The 17,213-nt window shown below is 40.5% G+C and overlaps 1 long non-coding RNA gene across 1 annotated transcript in view; it reads left to right on the top strand.

The window, feature by feature from the left end:
• Positions 1-1,841: 1,841 nt before the first annotated feature.
• LOC136108944 (uncharacterized) overlaps positions 1,842-17,213 on the top strand; it is a 51,156-nt gene continuing 35,784 nt past the window's right edge. The window contains exon 1 of the long non-coding RNA XR_010652434.2: positions 1,842-2,343. This is a non-coding gene — a long non-coding RNA (uncharacterized lncRNA). The remainder of the gene's footprint in view (positions 2,344-17,213) is intronic.

The raw sequence follows: 17,213 nt of genomic DNA, 5'->3' as shown, positions 1-17,213 counted from the left end.
AATAACCTGTCTGAAGCTATGCCAAGATTTGTGGGTTTTTAAATGATTGAGAGCGCTATCTTGAACTTGCATTGCAAAGGGGGAAATTTAAAGACTATAAATGTGAAATGTTTGATTTCTAACCTTGGAATAGTACCAGAAGTAGTATAATTAAGTTGTTGGTTTTTTAACAGCAGCCATATAATCACATTCTTACACTAAAATGTGGGAAAGGAGACAGTGTTATTAGTGATGCAAAGGCAAATTAGTAATTGAACTCTTCTTCTCTCAAGGGTCCAGAGACTTTTTCTTCTCTCAGTCTCATGAATTTAGGAGTAAATACTTAAATCACTTTCATCTTGAGTATCCAAACCTACGAAGAAACTCCCATTTTAGTTCTTAGAAGATACGCAACACTGCAAGAAAAATTGTATGAAGCATTCATCTTTTATGGAGATGATCCAGGTAACTTAAACGGTGTTCTGTCCAAATGCTGGGGGGATGTTTATATCCTAAAGAACTGGCATAACATGATTTGGGAGGGAGCCAGGAGTCATGATGTCAAAAGGATACAAAAGAATTGCTCGGTGTCAGCAGTGTAGGTGAATAGGCAAGGAAGTCTGTGCTCAGGAGCTGCAGGGGCCTGCGCTGCTGCAGAGATTCCACATGGAGTCTTCACTGTGAGGCCATTGGGACCTCCACGGCACTGACTTCACTCTCGAACAGCGACACAAACCAGGGAAAACACAAGTGTTAATTGTATTACAGTACAATCGCTTAAAAACTTGGGGGTTTTTAGAGTAGGCCTTGGATATCCCTCTCTAAACTACAAAGGTTAAGAGATATTCCCAGTACAGAAATACCTTCCTCCCCTCCCAAATAGTAATTTTGAGGAGCAGGATGTAATTTACCTGTAACTAATACTTCTTAAGAAAATAGTGCTCTTCCATTTCCTAATCCTTACATGTGTTTGATTTTTCCAGTTAACACCTAGGTAAGCTAATAAAACATTGACTGGATGCTGGGCTATAATATTTCTAATACTAATTTTAGGTGGAGAACTGTCAGTGACAGGTGGTGTCCCTAAGAAGAAACTGTCCCCATTTATACCGCATGAGACCTCATTATTCTGTAGGGTTTGGTGCACTTCGTTTGAAATGAAATCACTAATTTTAGAAGGGAAAGAATGCAGCTTCTTAAATTAGATCCACGTGTGTTTCCTAATGTATGTTTAAAGTATGTACATAGGATTTAGATCTTTGCAGCATTTGTTGCTGGAAAGCAAAGCTGTCATTGCTCTGCATGGCTGGAGCTGTTCTGGGCACGGTGAGGAGCTGGCGGCTCCTTGTTGCTGAGAGCCTGTTTTAGGGCGGGAAAAAGTCAGATGCATCAGTGCAATACTTTGAATTACTTTTAAAAAATCCATTCCCTTTTTCTCCCCAGAGGAAAGGAGACGGGGGGGTAGGGGGATCCCACACATCCATTCACTTTTGGAGCTATTGTTTTGCTTTCTATTTAGAGCAGCAGCGATGGCTGCACCTCATTTATTGCCCTAAGCAATTGTGCCTGGCCAGGGCCAGACTTGCTCCGGGCAGGAGGACATTCTTCCTTGATTCTGTGACATTCTCGTTCTTCCGCGCCTTTGACTTTTGCTGGGGCCGGGCGGGAAGGGGCTCGGTCTCCCCTCTCCCCTCAGACCGGGCGGGAAGGGGCTCGGTCTCTCTTCACCCCTCAGGGCCGGGCGGGAAGGGGCTCGGTCTCCCCTCTCCCCTCAGACCGGGCGGGAAGGGGCTCGGTCTCCCCTCTCCCCTCACGGCCGGGCGGGAAGGGGCTCGGTCTCCCCTCTCCCCTCACGGCCGGGCGGGAAGGGGCTCGGTCTCTCTTCTCCCCTCAGACCGGGCGGGGCCGGGCTGAGGTGGCGGCCGCGGGCAGGGGGAGTCGTGTGGGGCAGGGGCTGCAGCCACCCTTAAGGGTTCTTATTTCTGCCTTCCAGCTGCGTAGAACCGCCAGCATTACCTTGCTATTAGTCGTACCGAAGTGCAGGGTTTTGTCCAGCAGCTGGCCGGGGCTTTGCTGTCGCTGTGGGGAAGGTTCCGGCGCGGTCAGGGGCGGGCTGCTCCTCACCGCTGCCCCTGTGCGGGGTGGGTTTGGGGTGCTGAGGGGGATGTTAGAAGCGACAAACAACAATATATAGAAGGGCTGGAAGTAGGGCTGAAGAAAATGAGGAGCTTCCTTGAGAAAATGAGAATTTTCTGAGTAACGTCGAGGAGAAAAATGAGAACTTGGGAGTGCAGAACTGAACGTGAGAAGATGTGAAGGAACAGTGTGGAGAAACACGGGGATCCAGCTCAGCAGGCGGATGAGGTAGGTGGGCTGGAATCCACCTCTTCAGAGGAATAAGAATATTTATTTGACTGAAACCTAAACTTGGCAATGATCATTTATCAATGGCAATCGAGTGCTTCGCTGTTTGCATCAGAAAGGAAGTTAAACCTGTATTTAAAGTAATAAGTTTCATATCCATCTGAAGCATTTATGAGTGAGAAGTATTAACTTGTGTCAGATTGACAGCACAGGGTATGGGAAGTTGCTGGTAGACAAGAAATGTGGAGAAAGAGGTCATCATGGAGCGTAGAGTAAAAGAAAAGAGCGGGAGTGTCCCTGTAGCATGGATTTGAACAGGTAAGAGAGAACAAAAGATCCCATGTAAACTTAAGATTGCTGGGAGTGCAACAGCCTATTCTTGGTCTCGGTTTTGACCTTATGGTTTGGAGCACAAGGTGAAAGGCTTCAGGTGATTTAGATGGAGGACTAAATTTATCTTTCCAGTGGAGTAACCAAGAGAAGGGTAGAAAGCTGAAACTGATGGTGATTCTGGGAAAAAATAAATGCTATACCTCCTTTTTGATTTGAGTTCTGTCATGGTGCCCAGAAAACGTCTGGTACCCTGGACATGTTCTCTATCTTTAAACCATGGTGAATGTAACGCAGACAAAAATGTCCTCTGCCACGGAGCTTCTGCGCATACGCAAGGAGATTCCTTATAATCAAAAGTTCTTGGCTTCTGGAGTGTTTAGACTATTGCCAGCTGGCCAAATATGTACACTGAAGAAGATTCTTGAAGTTACTCCACAGTACACTTAGTAAATGAACACTTGTCTATATCGTACTGTTGTAGCTTTAAACTTACGCTCAACTTACATTCCCTTTGTATTATACTTTAAAGAAATAACTTGCCACACTTCCGTTGGATGAGGAGCAAACGAGGATGGGTTAAGCTGGGATTTGTAGGGTCAATAATACTCATAATTAACATGTTCTTTTTGGTTTAATGGGCATGCGTGAAGATCCTTCAAAGAAATTCATTTCCAGCAGAATAATTATTGGCAGCCATGTGCTTCTGTGAGTCCTATAGCAGATCATGGGTCGATCCCAGCTCAAGACGAACTCATATAGAATGCATCTATTCATAAATGCCATATAGAAAACATTCAGCCAAACTGTGAAAACTTAGCTTTCCTGCCCTTATATTGATTTCTTTAAAATGATTTATAGTTGTATTTGTACGTGAGCAGTCTATAGTCTGCAAGTTCTTGCAAACTATTTTCTGGTTTATTATGAGAGTGACCCTGTACGGTGTGATTGGTATTTTTATGCAGTTGAGCATGGAAATCTGGAGGTTGTGGCTATGCCAAGCCAGTTGCATCCTAATCTGTGAATTATCTCCAGTCCATCAAGTGACTGAAAATACAATTGTCTTGAAGCTGATTACTTCAAATTCAGACTCTGAAGTTATCAATTCCTTATATAAACCTCAAAAAAAAATTTGCACTGTTACTCTCGTAAGAGTGGCTATTTTGCTTGATTCTAAAGAATTTCTGAATAATTTTCTCTCAGTCATGAGTGTAAGTGTTCATACATGCTTATATATATTTTGACTTTTACCTTGAATATCTTTGCCTTTTTCAAATATGATTTTAAACTTAGAATGTTCAAGGATGACTGAACATGTTTAGTTTATGTATATACTCAGTTATTACTCTTTTTCTTAAATTAGAAGTTTGATGACTTCATTGTGGGCTGCTTCTTACTCTTCAAAAATAAGTCAGCTCCAAGTGTGTAGAGTATGCATGTCCGTAAGTCTGCAATTTCAAATTCTTGCATTAGGGGAAGCTGCTTGCCACGTTCACAATGAATAACTGATACATATTCACTAACAATTCCAAAATAATTTAAAATTGGCCCTCCATTTTGCTTCAACCTTCCCTTTTAATTCTCTCATCTGCTGGATTTAATTTCAGTTATTGTATCTTTAATGTGCTGTTGAGAAACTGCCAGTTATCAATAGAAACGTTTTACTACAATAGTGCAGAGCTACTGAAAGTGGAAGCAATAGTTCAGTTGTCTGGTCCTGTGATGAGCATATAGTTTTCAAATAATAACAGTGTTACAAAGAGATGATTTACCAAGTAATTTCAACTTGATGTCACTGGAGTCCCTCGCCTGTAGACTAATAGCCCTTTCTCCTAGATTGTGCCATGTTAGGCTGTTCTTTTAAGTAATAGTTTTTACTAAAACAGATTAAGGAATTATTATGGTGATACTAAATGATTAGTCTGTGAAGAAGTTAGTGGGAGTTGTTTCTACTGGTAAATTTTAGGAGGTAAACAAGGTGTTTCTTGAAATGTTTTATATTCCGTTATCCTAAAATAGGTTACTGTATTTCAGTACTTTAATCAGGTTTCTTAATTTAATTAAATTCTTCAGTCTTAGATGGTGCAACTCGAAGGTGTTCTAAAGTGCTTATGACATCTTAGTAGTAATTTCTAATGTATACTGCAATTGCACACAGAGTTTATAAAAAGGCTAAAGAATAGAATGATGCTCAATGTAATGTATTTCCATACTAGTACCACTCTAAGGTTAACAAGGTGTAGATATTTTTTACCTTGGAAGGAATCTGTAAAAGAGATACTTCCAATATTAGTACTTGAACACATAAAAAAATCCAGTAAGTAACAGTAGAAAGTAGCACTTTACTGAGGCATTCTTTTTCATGGCAGAAAAAGGATGCAGTGTCATGAGAGGATTCCCAGTCATCACGTGACAAGTGTCAAGGACTTGATGAATGCACAAACTCAAGTCTGTGTTTTTAGAAGAGAGTTTGTCTGGTTTATTTTGTGTAAGTGATACGTAATCTTAGGGTATGTGTGTTATGAACTGGAAGCTTTTGTACACATGTTCCAATATCTTAAAAAGCAGGATTTTTTTACTCTGCCTTGCCAAAACATGCACTCAGGCCAATGTATTTTAGTGGAACAGAAGATTTTCTGTCAATAGATGCTTTTCAACGTAGTGTGGATATTTTTGCTGTTTAAATAAGGAATTAGGAAAATTCTGTGTTTTGCTTCTACAGGAGTCTGGATGAGACAGAGTTGTAATAGGTTCTTAATTCCAGTTTATTAAATGAGGGTAGTTCCCTGCTTTCCTTCCCATGCACATATCAACAGTTTTGGTTAATTCACACCAAAGTCAGCTATGGCTAACACATTCTCATCTATTTCTATTTACTAAAATGATCATTCCTGTTAGATAAATCAAACACTTTCTTCTTCCTTGAATAAACATGGACGTAAACACAGCTGTACTGTTGCATTCAGAACTCTTTGAAGAACGTTTCATGTTTACACTACGTATAGTTTTACTTGTGTGTATATTTCCTTTATATTTAGGAATAAATTATTGGGATAAAAATACTCCTGTGAACTGAACTGTACGTAGAGTATAATTTCAAATGTGGGCATGCATTCTAAGGTAGATTTGTGAACTGTAATCAATATTTGGATCTCCTTTACTCATTTTGGAAAATAGATTTCAGCTTGTTTCCCTCTGCGAGAACTGAAATTATCACTGTTTTGAAATTGCAGTCTCTCTGCCTCTCTCAGGCTGTTTTATGACTCAGGCAATCTGTGTAATCTCAGGGTATTTATGGATAGAGCACTCCATTTCCACATGCAGAATATTTACATAAAATGGAACATAAAATTAATAATCTGGCATGGTGAGTATTTAACATAGTGCAGAGGGTTGTGGAAGCAGCACGTGGCTGCTCAGCCCCCCGCGCAGAGGAATTCCTGCCAAGCTGTTCACACAACAGCCTGGAGAAAGGACATTGTCAAACACTGTAAAGCTGGAGAAAACTGGAAGAGTTTTTTTTCCTTGGAGGCTGAAAAGCTAACCCAAAACCGAAAAAATCCTAAAACACTCAAAGAAAATCGACAAAGGGTATCGGAAAAGATGGGAAGCTAATTAGTTGTTAGAATTTTGAGTATGTCTGCACGTTTGATATTTTTTCAATAGAGTGGAAAAGGTTTGTGCAAGATCTCATGAAGGCAGTGTTCAGTGATGCACTTTGACGAGGAAATGAATAGTGGAGATATAACTGTGACACTAGATTGAGGAAAAAAAAAAGGATAGAAGTGTTTTCATGTTTTCTTTATAACACGCAACTTTGTTAATACTGCCTGTGAGTGCTGAGTGCCCAGCTGGGTACGGGTGTTCTACACTAGAGCAGAGTCGTACCCTCTGTTCAGGTGTCTTGTCCTTGTTACGGGGAATTCATACATAGTCACGTGTTCTCAGACTGTTTGCATGCAGGTAGAAGCCGAAGAAGCTCTACGGTTACAGCTTATTTCCCATAGCTCTTCTGTTAAATGCCGATACTGTGGTATTTACATCACAAATATTTATAAAGTGTCTACATTTTTTATTATGCTACCAAGCAATATGCAAACATTTAGTCAAATAGACATTGGAAGATGAAAGAACAAAATGGTTTGTTATTATACACTTTCTTGCTTATTATACATTCTTAATAAGAACTTGGGCACCTTAATTATTTCTTTCAGCTTGTAAAAGTGAGCAATATTTTCTTATCAAGCATTTCTCCTAGGTTTTACTATCTATATATTTCTTTGAGACAACTGGAATATTCTATATATACTTTAAGTTTTTTACTTTTCTGCTTTATTTTTCAGTTTAAATTACTGAGGGTGTTACCAGATTTTTGAGAGAGAGGCATCTCTACAAGAAAATATGTTTGTCTTAGCAGTCATATTTGAACAGAATGTTCAGTTTCTATTCCATTCTGGTTTGGGGCTTTTGAAGGGGCACTTGATTGTATTGCAAGACACATTCTGAAAATGAAATATGGAATTGTGTTGCCTAGCTCTAAATGTAAGTATTTGATGACTGTAATCAAATGAGTTTATGATATGAACTGCAAGAATAAGGCCAAGCATTGGCATCTCAATACTGTGGGAAACAGAGCAGAGTAAAGGATCTTTTTGGCCCATAAATCTGACTGAAGTTATATTTGCCAGAAGTCCAACTGTAGAAACTTCTGGGAAAAAATAGCAGGAAGCCGACACTTGTCTAGTATTCAGAGAACTGAAGTGCTGGCTAACTCATGGTTGGGAAACTTGGGTTTTGCCTTTTTTTTTTTTTATCCTAAAATGTATTTGCATTTCAGATAGATTTAGAGTTGTGTCTGGCAAAATGATCAGATGATTTTCAGGATTTGTCTAAGGAGAACTGAATTGCTTTCCAGGTTGGATACAGTCTAACCCAGAAAAACAAAACATAGGAATGTTTAGCGTAATGAGATGTAAATACAGGGACTTTTAGTAGATGAGAAAAATTTGCAGGACTCTTGCATTAGCTTTTACATTTCACAGAATCCCAGAGTGTCAGGGATGGGAAGGGACCTGGAAAGCTCATCCAGTGCAATCCCCCCATGGAGCAGGAACACCCAGCTGAGGTTCCACAGGAAGGTGTCCAGGTGGGTTTGAATGTCTGCACAGAAGGAGACTCCACAACCTCCCTGGGCAGCCTGGGCCAGTGTTCTGTCACCCTCACTGAGAAGACGTTTCTTCTCAAATTTCAGTGGGAACCTCCTGTGTTCCAGTTTGCACCCATTGCCCCTTGTCCTGTCACTGGTTGTCACCCAGAAGAGCCTGGTTCCATTCTCCTGACACTTCCCCTTTCCATATTGATCCCCATGAATGAGTCACCCCTCAGTCTTCTCCAGCTCCAGAGCCCCAGCTCCCTCAGCCTTTCCTCACACGGGAGATGCTCCACTCCCTTCAGCATCTTTGTTGCCCTGCACTGGGCTCTCTCCAGCAGTTCCCTGTCCTTCTGGAACTGAGGGGCGACAACTGGACACAATATTCCAGGTGTGGTCTCTCCAGGGCAGAGTAGAGTGGCAGGAGAACCTCTCTGACCTACTGACCACCCCCTTCTAACCCACCCCAGGTACCATTGGCCTTCCTGGCCACAAGGGCCCAGTGCTGGCTCATGGTTACCCTGCTGTCCCCAGGACCCCCAGGTCCCTTTCCGCTATGCTGCTCTCTAATAGGTCATTCCCCAACTTATACTGGAACCTGGGGTTGTTCCTGCCCACATTCAAGACTCTACATTTGCCCTTGTTCTATTTCATTAAATGTTTCCCTGCCCAACTCTCCAGCCTGTCCAGGTCTCTGGATGGCAGCACAGCTTCCAGTGTCAGCCACTCCTCCCAGCTTGGTGTCACCAGCAAACTTGCTGACAGTCACTCTATTCCCTCGTCCAAATCATTGATGAATATACTGAATAATACCGGCCCCAGCACTGACCCCTGAGGCACTGCACTGGATCCAGGCCTCAGCTGGACTCTGCCCCAATGACCACGACTCTCTGGCTTCTTCCCTTCAGCCAGTTTGCAGTCCACCTCACTACCCGCTCATCCAGACTGCACTCCCTCAGTTCAGCTGTGAGGATGCTGTGCAGACTGTGTCAAATGCCTCACTCAAGTCAAGGTAGATCACATCCACCGCTCTGCCATCATCCATCCATCTTGTTATGTCCTCATAAAAGTCAATGAGGTTGGTCAAGCACGACTTCCCCTTGGTGAAGCCATGGTGACTGCCCCTGATGACCCTCTTATCCCTGATATGCCTTGAGATGGCACCCAGGAAAAGTTGTTCCATCAGTTTACCAGGGATTGAGGTGAGGCTGACCGGTCTATAGTTACTCAGGTCCTCCTTCTTGCCCTTTTTGAATTCTGGAGTGACATTTGCTTTCCTCCACTTCTCAGGCACCTCTTCCGTTTCCTAAGACTTGGCAGAGATGATGGAGAGCAGTCCAGCAATGACCTCAGCCAGCTCCTTCAGCACCCGTGGGTGCATCCCATCCGGTCCCATGGATTTGTGGATGTCCAGATTGCCTGACTGCTCCCTAACCCAGTCCTCATCCACCGAGGCAGGCTCCTCCATTGTCCTGCCTTCCTCTGGGGCCTCAGCGGTGCGGGGCTCCTCAGGACAGCCTCCAGCAGAGCAGAAAGAGACAAAGAAGGCGTTCAGTAACTTTGCCTTCTCTGTATCTTCTGTCACCAGGGCACCCACCTCGTTCATCAGTGGGCCTACATTGCCTCTGGTGTTAGTTTAATCTGCCACATATTGAAAAAAGCTCTTCCTGTTGTCCTTGACCCCTCTCACCAGGTTTAATTCTAAGGAGGCCTTAGCTTTCCTAGTTGCCTCCCTACACCCTCTGACAACAGCCTTATATTCTCCCCAGGTGGCCAGCCTCTCCTTCCATGATCTTCCATTGCTGCCCTTGCTGTGTATGTTCTGAACCTAACAGACATAGATGTTTGCTCTGTAGATCAGAAGAGCCTTACTAAGATCTATCCACATTCAAAAAAAACCCATCACACTGAATTTTCAAAGCTTGTAGTACAAGCAGCAGAGTTATCATTGTAGATAACAAACTGACGGAGTCTGCCGTGGTCCAGACTTTTTTCTGTGGGATAGCAATCAAAGTGAGTGATCCTAAGAGAAAATCTGAACTATGCCACTGATCCCTCAGGGTGAGTTGATCCGTTTTAGCATGCTCTGGCTGGCTTTTAGGTAACTGAAATTAGTACTGGAAACTGGAATGGAAAAACTGCGTAATATAAATAAGTTAAAGCATCCATAATCATAGATACACAGTATCTGCTTAATAATAAAACCAAAGCAAGAACTTAACAACCCTTATAAAATTCCAAATATCCAAAAATATCCAAACAGAAGAATAACTGGAGAATTTACATAGCTGACTTGAAAATCTTGAGTGCTTTCTTATATTTCATTAGAAGAAGGTAGTGGCTTAGTGATTAAATACTATTATGCCACATTCAGAAGCATAGTCTTCCACTCCCCCTTCATTTCCTGAAGTTTGAGCCCTGTTTAAATCACTGTTGAACTGCTTGGCACTTGATGGTGTTCACACATGCCAGTTCACGCACTTCTCAGGATCCTGCTCCCCGTCCCGTGGCTGCAGCTGCAGCTTTCGCACCTTTCCTGCTCTAAAAGACTTCGGGTTTTTTTTAACACCAAATTGACTGGGAGCTCCAAATGCAAAACTTGGAGTTCAGGCAGCTGCATAAGTTCCCTTGTGCAGTGCCCAGTTCTCATGCTGTACATCCTGCTGAATTTTATATTTGACAGAATCCTCAACTTGGAAGCTGAAAAGCCGCTAGAAATTATTTGTCTGAAACTACAGTAATTCTTCACAGTGACTCGTCTGTATTCCACACTGGGATATTTCTCTGAATTTTAACACTGAAATGCATAATTGGTGGAAATCTGCAAACATTTTAACCCATGTTTTTACATGCACTTACATCAGGTTTTGTAACAAATATGAATAATGACTTTTTCTTCTCCTTTAGTTCATTTGTATTTCCGCAGCTCTGTGGAGGATTATACAGCAGCATACAGCTTATCCTGAACAGTTCACATATGTATTTTCAAACTTGAATAAGATAGAATTTAAGGGATTCCCTACTTGCCTTCACAGTGCTTTTAATTCTTGCAACACAATCTCATTCTAAAAAGATAGAAATCTTCTTTGATTAATGGAGCTATATGATAAATAGCTATGTCTGGGAGACTTTATTAAGGTATCTTCTAAAAATGCTTATAGCTTATTGGCAATATTTATTAAGATCTAAGTTGTGTAATCAGATAATGGTGGCTTTAAACACAGATTTGTTTCCATTGTGGTAATAAAATGTTAAAAAGGTTTATTTTGTATTTAAAAAGGAATCAGTCCAATCTCAGAGATTCCAGGTTGTTTTTTCTAGAGTACCGATACTTAGCCATGAGCTGGATTAAACCTCCCTTCAGACGAGTTTGCATTTTTATGCTTATGTTGCTGTAGCAAAGCTCATTTAAGTTAAACTAATATTTTCATTAGTTCAGACTTAATATTTGTGAATTTCAGACAGAGATCTGACATTCTTTCTTCCCGATAGATAAAATTCTTCTGATTTTAAGTTACTGTTTATACAACTTCTGTGGTGTGTCTCAGGACTCTGATTTATGGAGGATTGGACAGTGCATAGAGTGAAGCTATCACTCAAACCTACATAGGTTTAAAGTGTTATGTAAATGTTAATTTAATATCATATTTAGCTAAAGTTTCTAGCTGAGGATAATTCCTTAGCGAAGATTTACGGGACTATGAGGGGAAACTGTACAGTATTTGCTGTTTTTGCCAACTCTATATAGAGTAATTGCTCTGGCAATTTTACTGGCACTTCTTTCAGTTTGCCATAAAATCTTATCACAGACAATTTCACGTTTTGTCAACAAAATAAAACCAAGAATGTTAAGATTTTGATAGATCTCAGGGGTGGACTGACTCCAGCACTTTGATTGATACCGCAGAGCTGTTTTGCTGCTGCAAAACTACAAGAGGATGCTCTGCTTAACTTTGGTTTCATTAGTGTAATAGAAGTGTATTCTATTGTTGTGTTCTCTTCTGTTTTTCTTCTCCTTAATAGCCATCTAAAAGGAACAGCCACTGAAATGCTAAAAATGAGGATGAATGACACATTGTAAGGAAAGAGGCTGTCTGCCAAATTCCACACATTTACACTGCCAACATTTATCCACAATGTTGGCAAAGTGGAGAAACACTTCTGAGCTGCTCTGTTATTTATAAGACAGATAATTTTTTTTTCCTGCTAGGACAGCACTGGATAATCTGATTCTTTTGTCACTGTCAACTGCCACCAGTTTTTAGTGTGACATTGGGCAACTTGCTTTAACCGATCTGTGTCTCTAGTTTCTTCTTGTGTAATGTGGAGGTAATAGTTATGTATGTGATATTAGTACTCTGAGATTGAATTCAGTTAAGATCTAGGAATATATTGTATTTTTATGTGAGGCATTATTACATATGAAAGGAATCATTACTTCAGTTAATTTAATGAGTATTTATTAAGGATGTTGTGAGCTTTGTTTGTAAAAACAGTACACAGGGAATTAACTGTTTTTCCATCTATGGGTAAGTCTTTGACAAAATACTGTAAGACAGTTTTCTTCAGTTTCATTTGACAGATATGACCCTACACACTTAAAGGTATTCCGCCTCATTTGTTTTTCTGAAGTTATTCCAGGATTTGCCTTCACTGTGAAATACCACGTTTTACCATCTTAGTCCTTTCTCTCGCTTTCGTCTCCCCAGAGTTAAAACTAAACTGTATTATTCTGTGTTCTAATTAAATGAAAAAAGATAGTGTTATGGAATGATTCCCACCCTCAACCCCTCAACCCCCTTTTTCTTGTCCCAACAAGACCTCTAATGCAGCTTTTCCTAGTATTGTAAACTCCCAGCAGACAGCATGAAGTTAGAACCGTGTGTTCCTTCAGGGAGACTGTGCCCTCGAACAGCGTGTGCTCAGTCCTGGTGCATGTGGCAGTTCGTTACCGTGTAAGAGTTCACACGGTAATTCATTCTGGGAACTTACCTTGGGCACAAAAAGACAAATTCTTACTTTTTGAAACATCTTCACTACAGTAAGCGATGAAAATATCTCTAAGTTCACTGTAACTGTAAGCTGGGTACTTACACTGCTACGCAGAAAGTGGTTTTCTATGCAATTTGAATACCACACAGGAATAATCCAGCTGGGAGGAGACAAGGGAAATGAAGTAAAAGAACAATTAGAATAGCTGTTCCTTTAAATCAGTCCAGGTTTTCTTGGGTAATACAAAGTGTGTATTTGTGTCGGAATGGAGGGCTGTGGGACAACATACCCTTTTCATCTTGGGAGCTGCTGGAAAAGGCATTACTTCTTTTTTTATTCCTTGAATAAATATGCAAAAATACTTTCCAGTGACATTTAGTAACTGCTACAGTTCTCTTCAAATATTTTCTTCATACAGTTTAAAACATCATGTAGGCACAAAGAGAAAGGTTTATCCTGTTCCATGTGCTCAGTGTTGTTAACCATAGTCCTTTCTTCAGATCTAGTGCATTCAGTCTTCCAGAACAGACCAAGACTCAAAGGTCCAGACCACTTATTTGTATTGCTCTGATTACATTAAAAATAAGGGTAAGTTGAATTTGGTTTTTGTTTGGTTTTGGGTTTTTTTTTGGTTGTTGCCTTTTTTTTTGTTTTCCCCTTGAACTCTCCTGAGTAGAAGTGTCTCCTTGCAATACTGTGATTTACCCTCCTTTTGCTTTTGAGCTTATGTGTAGAATAGAGAGCTTACCAAGGTAGAAACAATGCTTTTTTAAAATTTCAGCTTCCATTTAAACTCTCTTTGTGTTCTTACATTTTTATTTTTCATGAAAAGTTTAAGATTAATTTCACTTTCAAGTTTGGGTGGTTTTTTTTAAGTTTCAACAGTCTTTGTTCTATTTTATTCCAATACAGCGTTTTCTCTTGTGCTTGGTTTGGACTTGTTAGTACTTATAAGTAAAAAGGAATGATTTCTTTTTTTAAAGCTCATGTGCATTCTGTCAATAACAATATTGCTGGTGAGCCAGCTATCTCCAGGAGAAGGCTTGGAAAGGTGGCTTCAAAGTGTCTGGGGTTTACTAACCATACACTATAGAAACTCTTAAAATACATTATTTATGCAGAGGGAGAGAGTTTTTTGAGTCTAGAGAAAAGTCACCGGGGCTCAGAAAGAAAGGTCGCAAACTCTAAAAAGTACTTTGAGTTTGTTCAGGATATGCTCCTTGTCTATTATATTGCATTGCCGGCAAAGTACAGCATTTGAGTCTGTAGTAGAAGCAACTCAAGTCATTATGTAAACTTAATTTATTCCAAAATAATTCATTTAGCCAAATTGAACATACATAAGTCACTTATACTTTTTTTTTTTTTTTAATTTGCAGTGTAAAGTTTAAAAATACTTTGCTGCGATATAAACATTGAAGTGTCGGGTACGAGAGGGATTTCTGTGCAGAATAACTTTAGCATTTATAGTTTCCTGACTTTTTTTTTTCCTCCAAATTGCAGTCTTAGATTGCTGCAACAGAAAATGATCCCCGTAAACAGAACCAATGTAATTAAATATCTGTTTAAAAGCTTTTAGAATCTTTGTGTACACAGTGATCTCACTTTAAAAGGTGAACAATTACCAGTTTTCACATTATTTCCTTTATCCTGAAGACAGAAGTAACATCTATATTTTACGTCAATGAGAGGGAGGTTATAAAATCTGCGAGCCCTCCCTTAGCTCCCAGGGGCCGCTGCAGGAGGTGGCAGGCAAGGCTCAGCTTTGGGACAGCCTGAGCTTCTGTTTCTCTGAAATTTTAAATTGGCAACATGAGTTGCCAAACATTTTCTTTCTGCATTATTTTATCTGCTGGTTCTAAGGATGAGAAACACTTAAACATCTGCTCCTAAATAAAAGACTGAAGGATTTGGATTCCAAATAGAAGAGAAGGATTAATTTTGCTGAAATATCAAATTAAGTCTGCCTGTAGTTGAAGCTCCGCATCAGTTTCAATAGGAACAAACCCTTCTGGAAGATGCTTCATCTCACACTGACACAGGTGTTGTCTGATAAGAACAAATCATCTTCTGTGGCTGCCCAGCTCTTCCCATCAGCTGCAGAGCAAAAGCAACAGTCAGAGCAAACTGATCTTACCTTTGAATGGCAATTTATTTGAGAAAAGTCTTACCCAAGGTGCTCAAACTAGGATAAATCGGAAATGGTAGCTATGGTAGAAAGCTCAAGCCTGTGGCATGTCGCATTCAAGGATTTTAGTTCTGTCTCTGAATTAATCAATGATCTGTTGACTGGGAAGCGGTGCTTCTGCACCTCTGGTGTGTCCATGGGAAATGGAAAGTTTGGTACCTTCTGAAATACTGTGGAAAACCTGAATAACAATGGATGTTACGGTAAAGTACAGGAGAAGCCAGACAGTATATGCCCTTCTAGCTAGTGGCAGGGGAAGAATATAACATAAGGAAACAAAGTAGATAGTTCTTGTTCTCTCTTCTTTATATTTTGCAGCCAGTTGTAAAGCACTGTTAGTGCAAAGAAAGTTAATTTGTAACAGATTATGAAAGTGGAGAGGCACCTTCGGCATCTGTCTGCTAAGGAAAGCCTTTGGGAAGTCAGGAATGTCATAAATGGAAGTGGAACTGCAGAAAGACAAGGCAGAAAAAAATAAGACAGCCAACTAGGTATTTCTTTTTCCATGTACTGTTAATATTACATTTTTCAATAAACATCTTTGCCTTCTCTGGATGTCATTGTTTCATTCTAAAGAATAAGTATCAAAATATTGGAAAGAGGAAGAAGAGCTGCTCTTACATGCTTACACTTGTAAGCAAAGATGTGCCTACAAGGCACCATCATGGAGAAATTCCCCGAACCGCCCGTGCTGCTGGAGCTGAGCTCCTGCAGCACCTTTACACGAGTGCCCACTGTGCGGGGAATGAACAGGATGAGCTGGGGGGCTGCAATGTTGTTGGGATCATGAAGATGTGGTGGGTTGGTTCTGTCACCAGGGTGTCGCAATGGAGGGATGTGGGATCTTTAGGAAGGACAGTGTGGAGAGGCAGAGAGTGGCCCCTGATGTGAGAGAGCTGCTGGGGTGCATGAGGCTCTGCCTGGGGATGGATGAGGAGCCAGCTGGGAGCTCATGGTTCTAAAGAGAGGACAGGAAAAGGTGACATTCTAGCGGGTGTCTGCTATATTTGCCCTGACTCGGGAGAACCAGCGAATCAGGGCCTCTGCAGACAGGTAAGAGCAGCCCTGAGTTTCCAGGCCCTGGTCCTCACGTGAGACTTCAATCACCCCAGTGTCCGCTCACACTCATGTAAGATGGCTGTGCATTAATACAGATTATTCTGGAACATATTTTTGGAACCTAAATCAACTTCAGACAACAAGTTGGAGTTCAAGCCCTGTGCAAACAGGTGCAATTTAGATGGCTTGAATGGGTTTGATTATTGACATCTTGTAGGAGGCTGAAAGAGCCCGAGATAAAGCTTTTGGAAAGGCTGCAGACAAGCCAGAGCTGCCAGTGTGTTTCTCCCCAGAATCTGCACAAGTCAGTTTTACCTCCTGCGGAAATGTTCTGTTTGAAATGTTATCACTTTGCCTTGTTACACTCGCCAATATTGTGTTACATTTGCAGTGTTAAATTTCCTGATTTACTGTGCATGAGCTTGAACTATTTTGCACATACACAATTAGAAATTATTAAATAGTGTTCGAGTTAAACAGTCTTCCTCTGACAAGCTTGAGCAAAATTTTATTTCAATAAACCAGACCATTATGAAGCCATCTGTTTGAAAGTGATCTAGGACTTCGAATTTAATATTTGTGTCTGCATCACCTGTTATTGAATGGTTGACTCTTGTGTTCCTAGTTATGTGGAACCCACAGGCAAGGATATATAAATCTTGGGATTTATATATCAACTGTAATATTTTTTTTTGTGATTATTTGCTTGCTGCTATAAATTGTCAAAACAAGAATCTGTTGGTCCCCTAACTCACAGTTCCCTAAAGAACTGTAACGTACTCAGTCTCCATTACTTTCCTAACCCTTTTCTTTTTTTTTTTTAATAAATTAATTGGAGAAATAATGTCATACACACAGCAAACTGTTAAAAAACGTGTGTTTTGGTACCTTTCACTTAGCAGTTTCCTATTTGGTACTTTACTTTGGATGGTATATAAAGCCAATAAGCAGGTGGAAATTGGGTCATAGGAATCTTTCTTGTGCCAAAAATCAACTTAATGGAAATTTTTGAGTGTAGCTGTATTTTCTAAGGAGCTTTTCTATTCTCATCTGATTTTGGCATAATATTCTGTATTTTGTATGTTTGAAACAACTGTAAATTAATGCTGAATCCATTTGGCTCTCATCAGCTCCTTCTCAGAGCAAACACGT

The sequence above is a fragment of the Patagioenas fasciata genome, chromosome 15 (assembly GCF_037038585.1).
Source record: "Patagioenas fasciata isolate bPatFas1 chromosome 15, bPatFas1.hap1, whole genome shotgun sequence".
Lineage (NCBI taxonomy): Eukaryota > Metazoa > Chordata > Aves > Columbiformes > Columbidae > Patagioenas > Patagioenas fasciata.
This window is presented reverse-complemented; position numbering and strand designations above follow the sequence as displayed.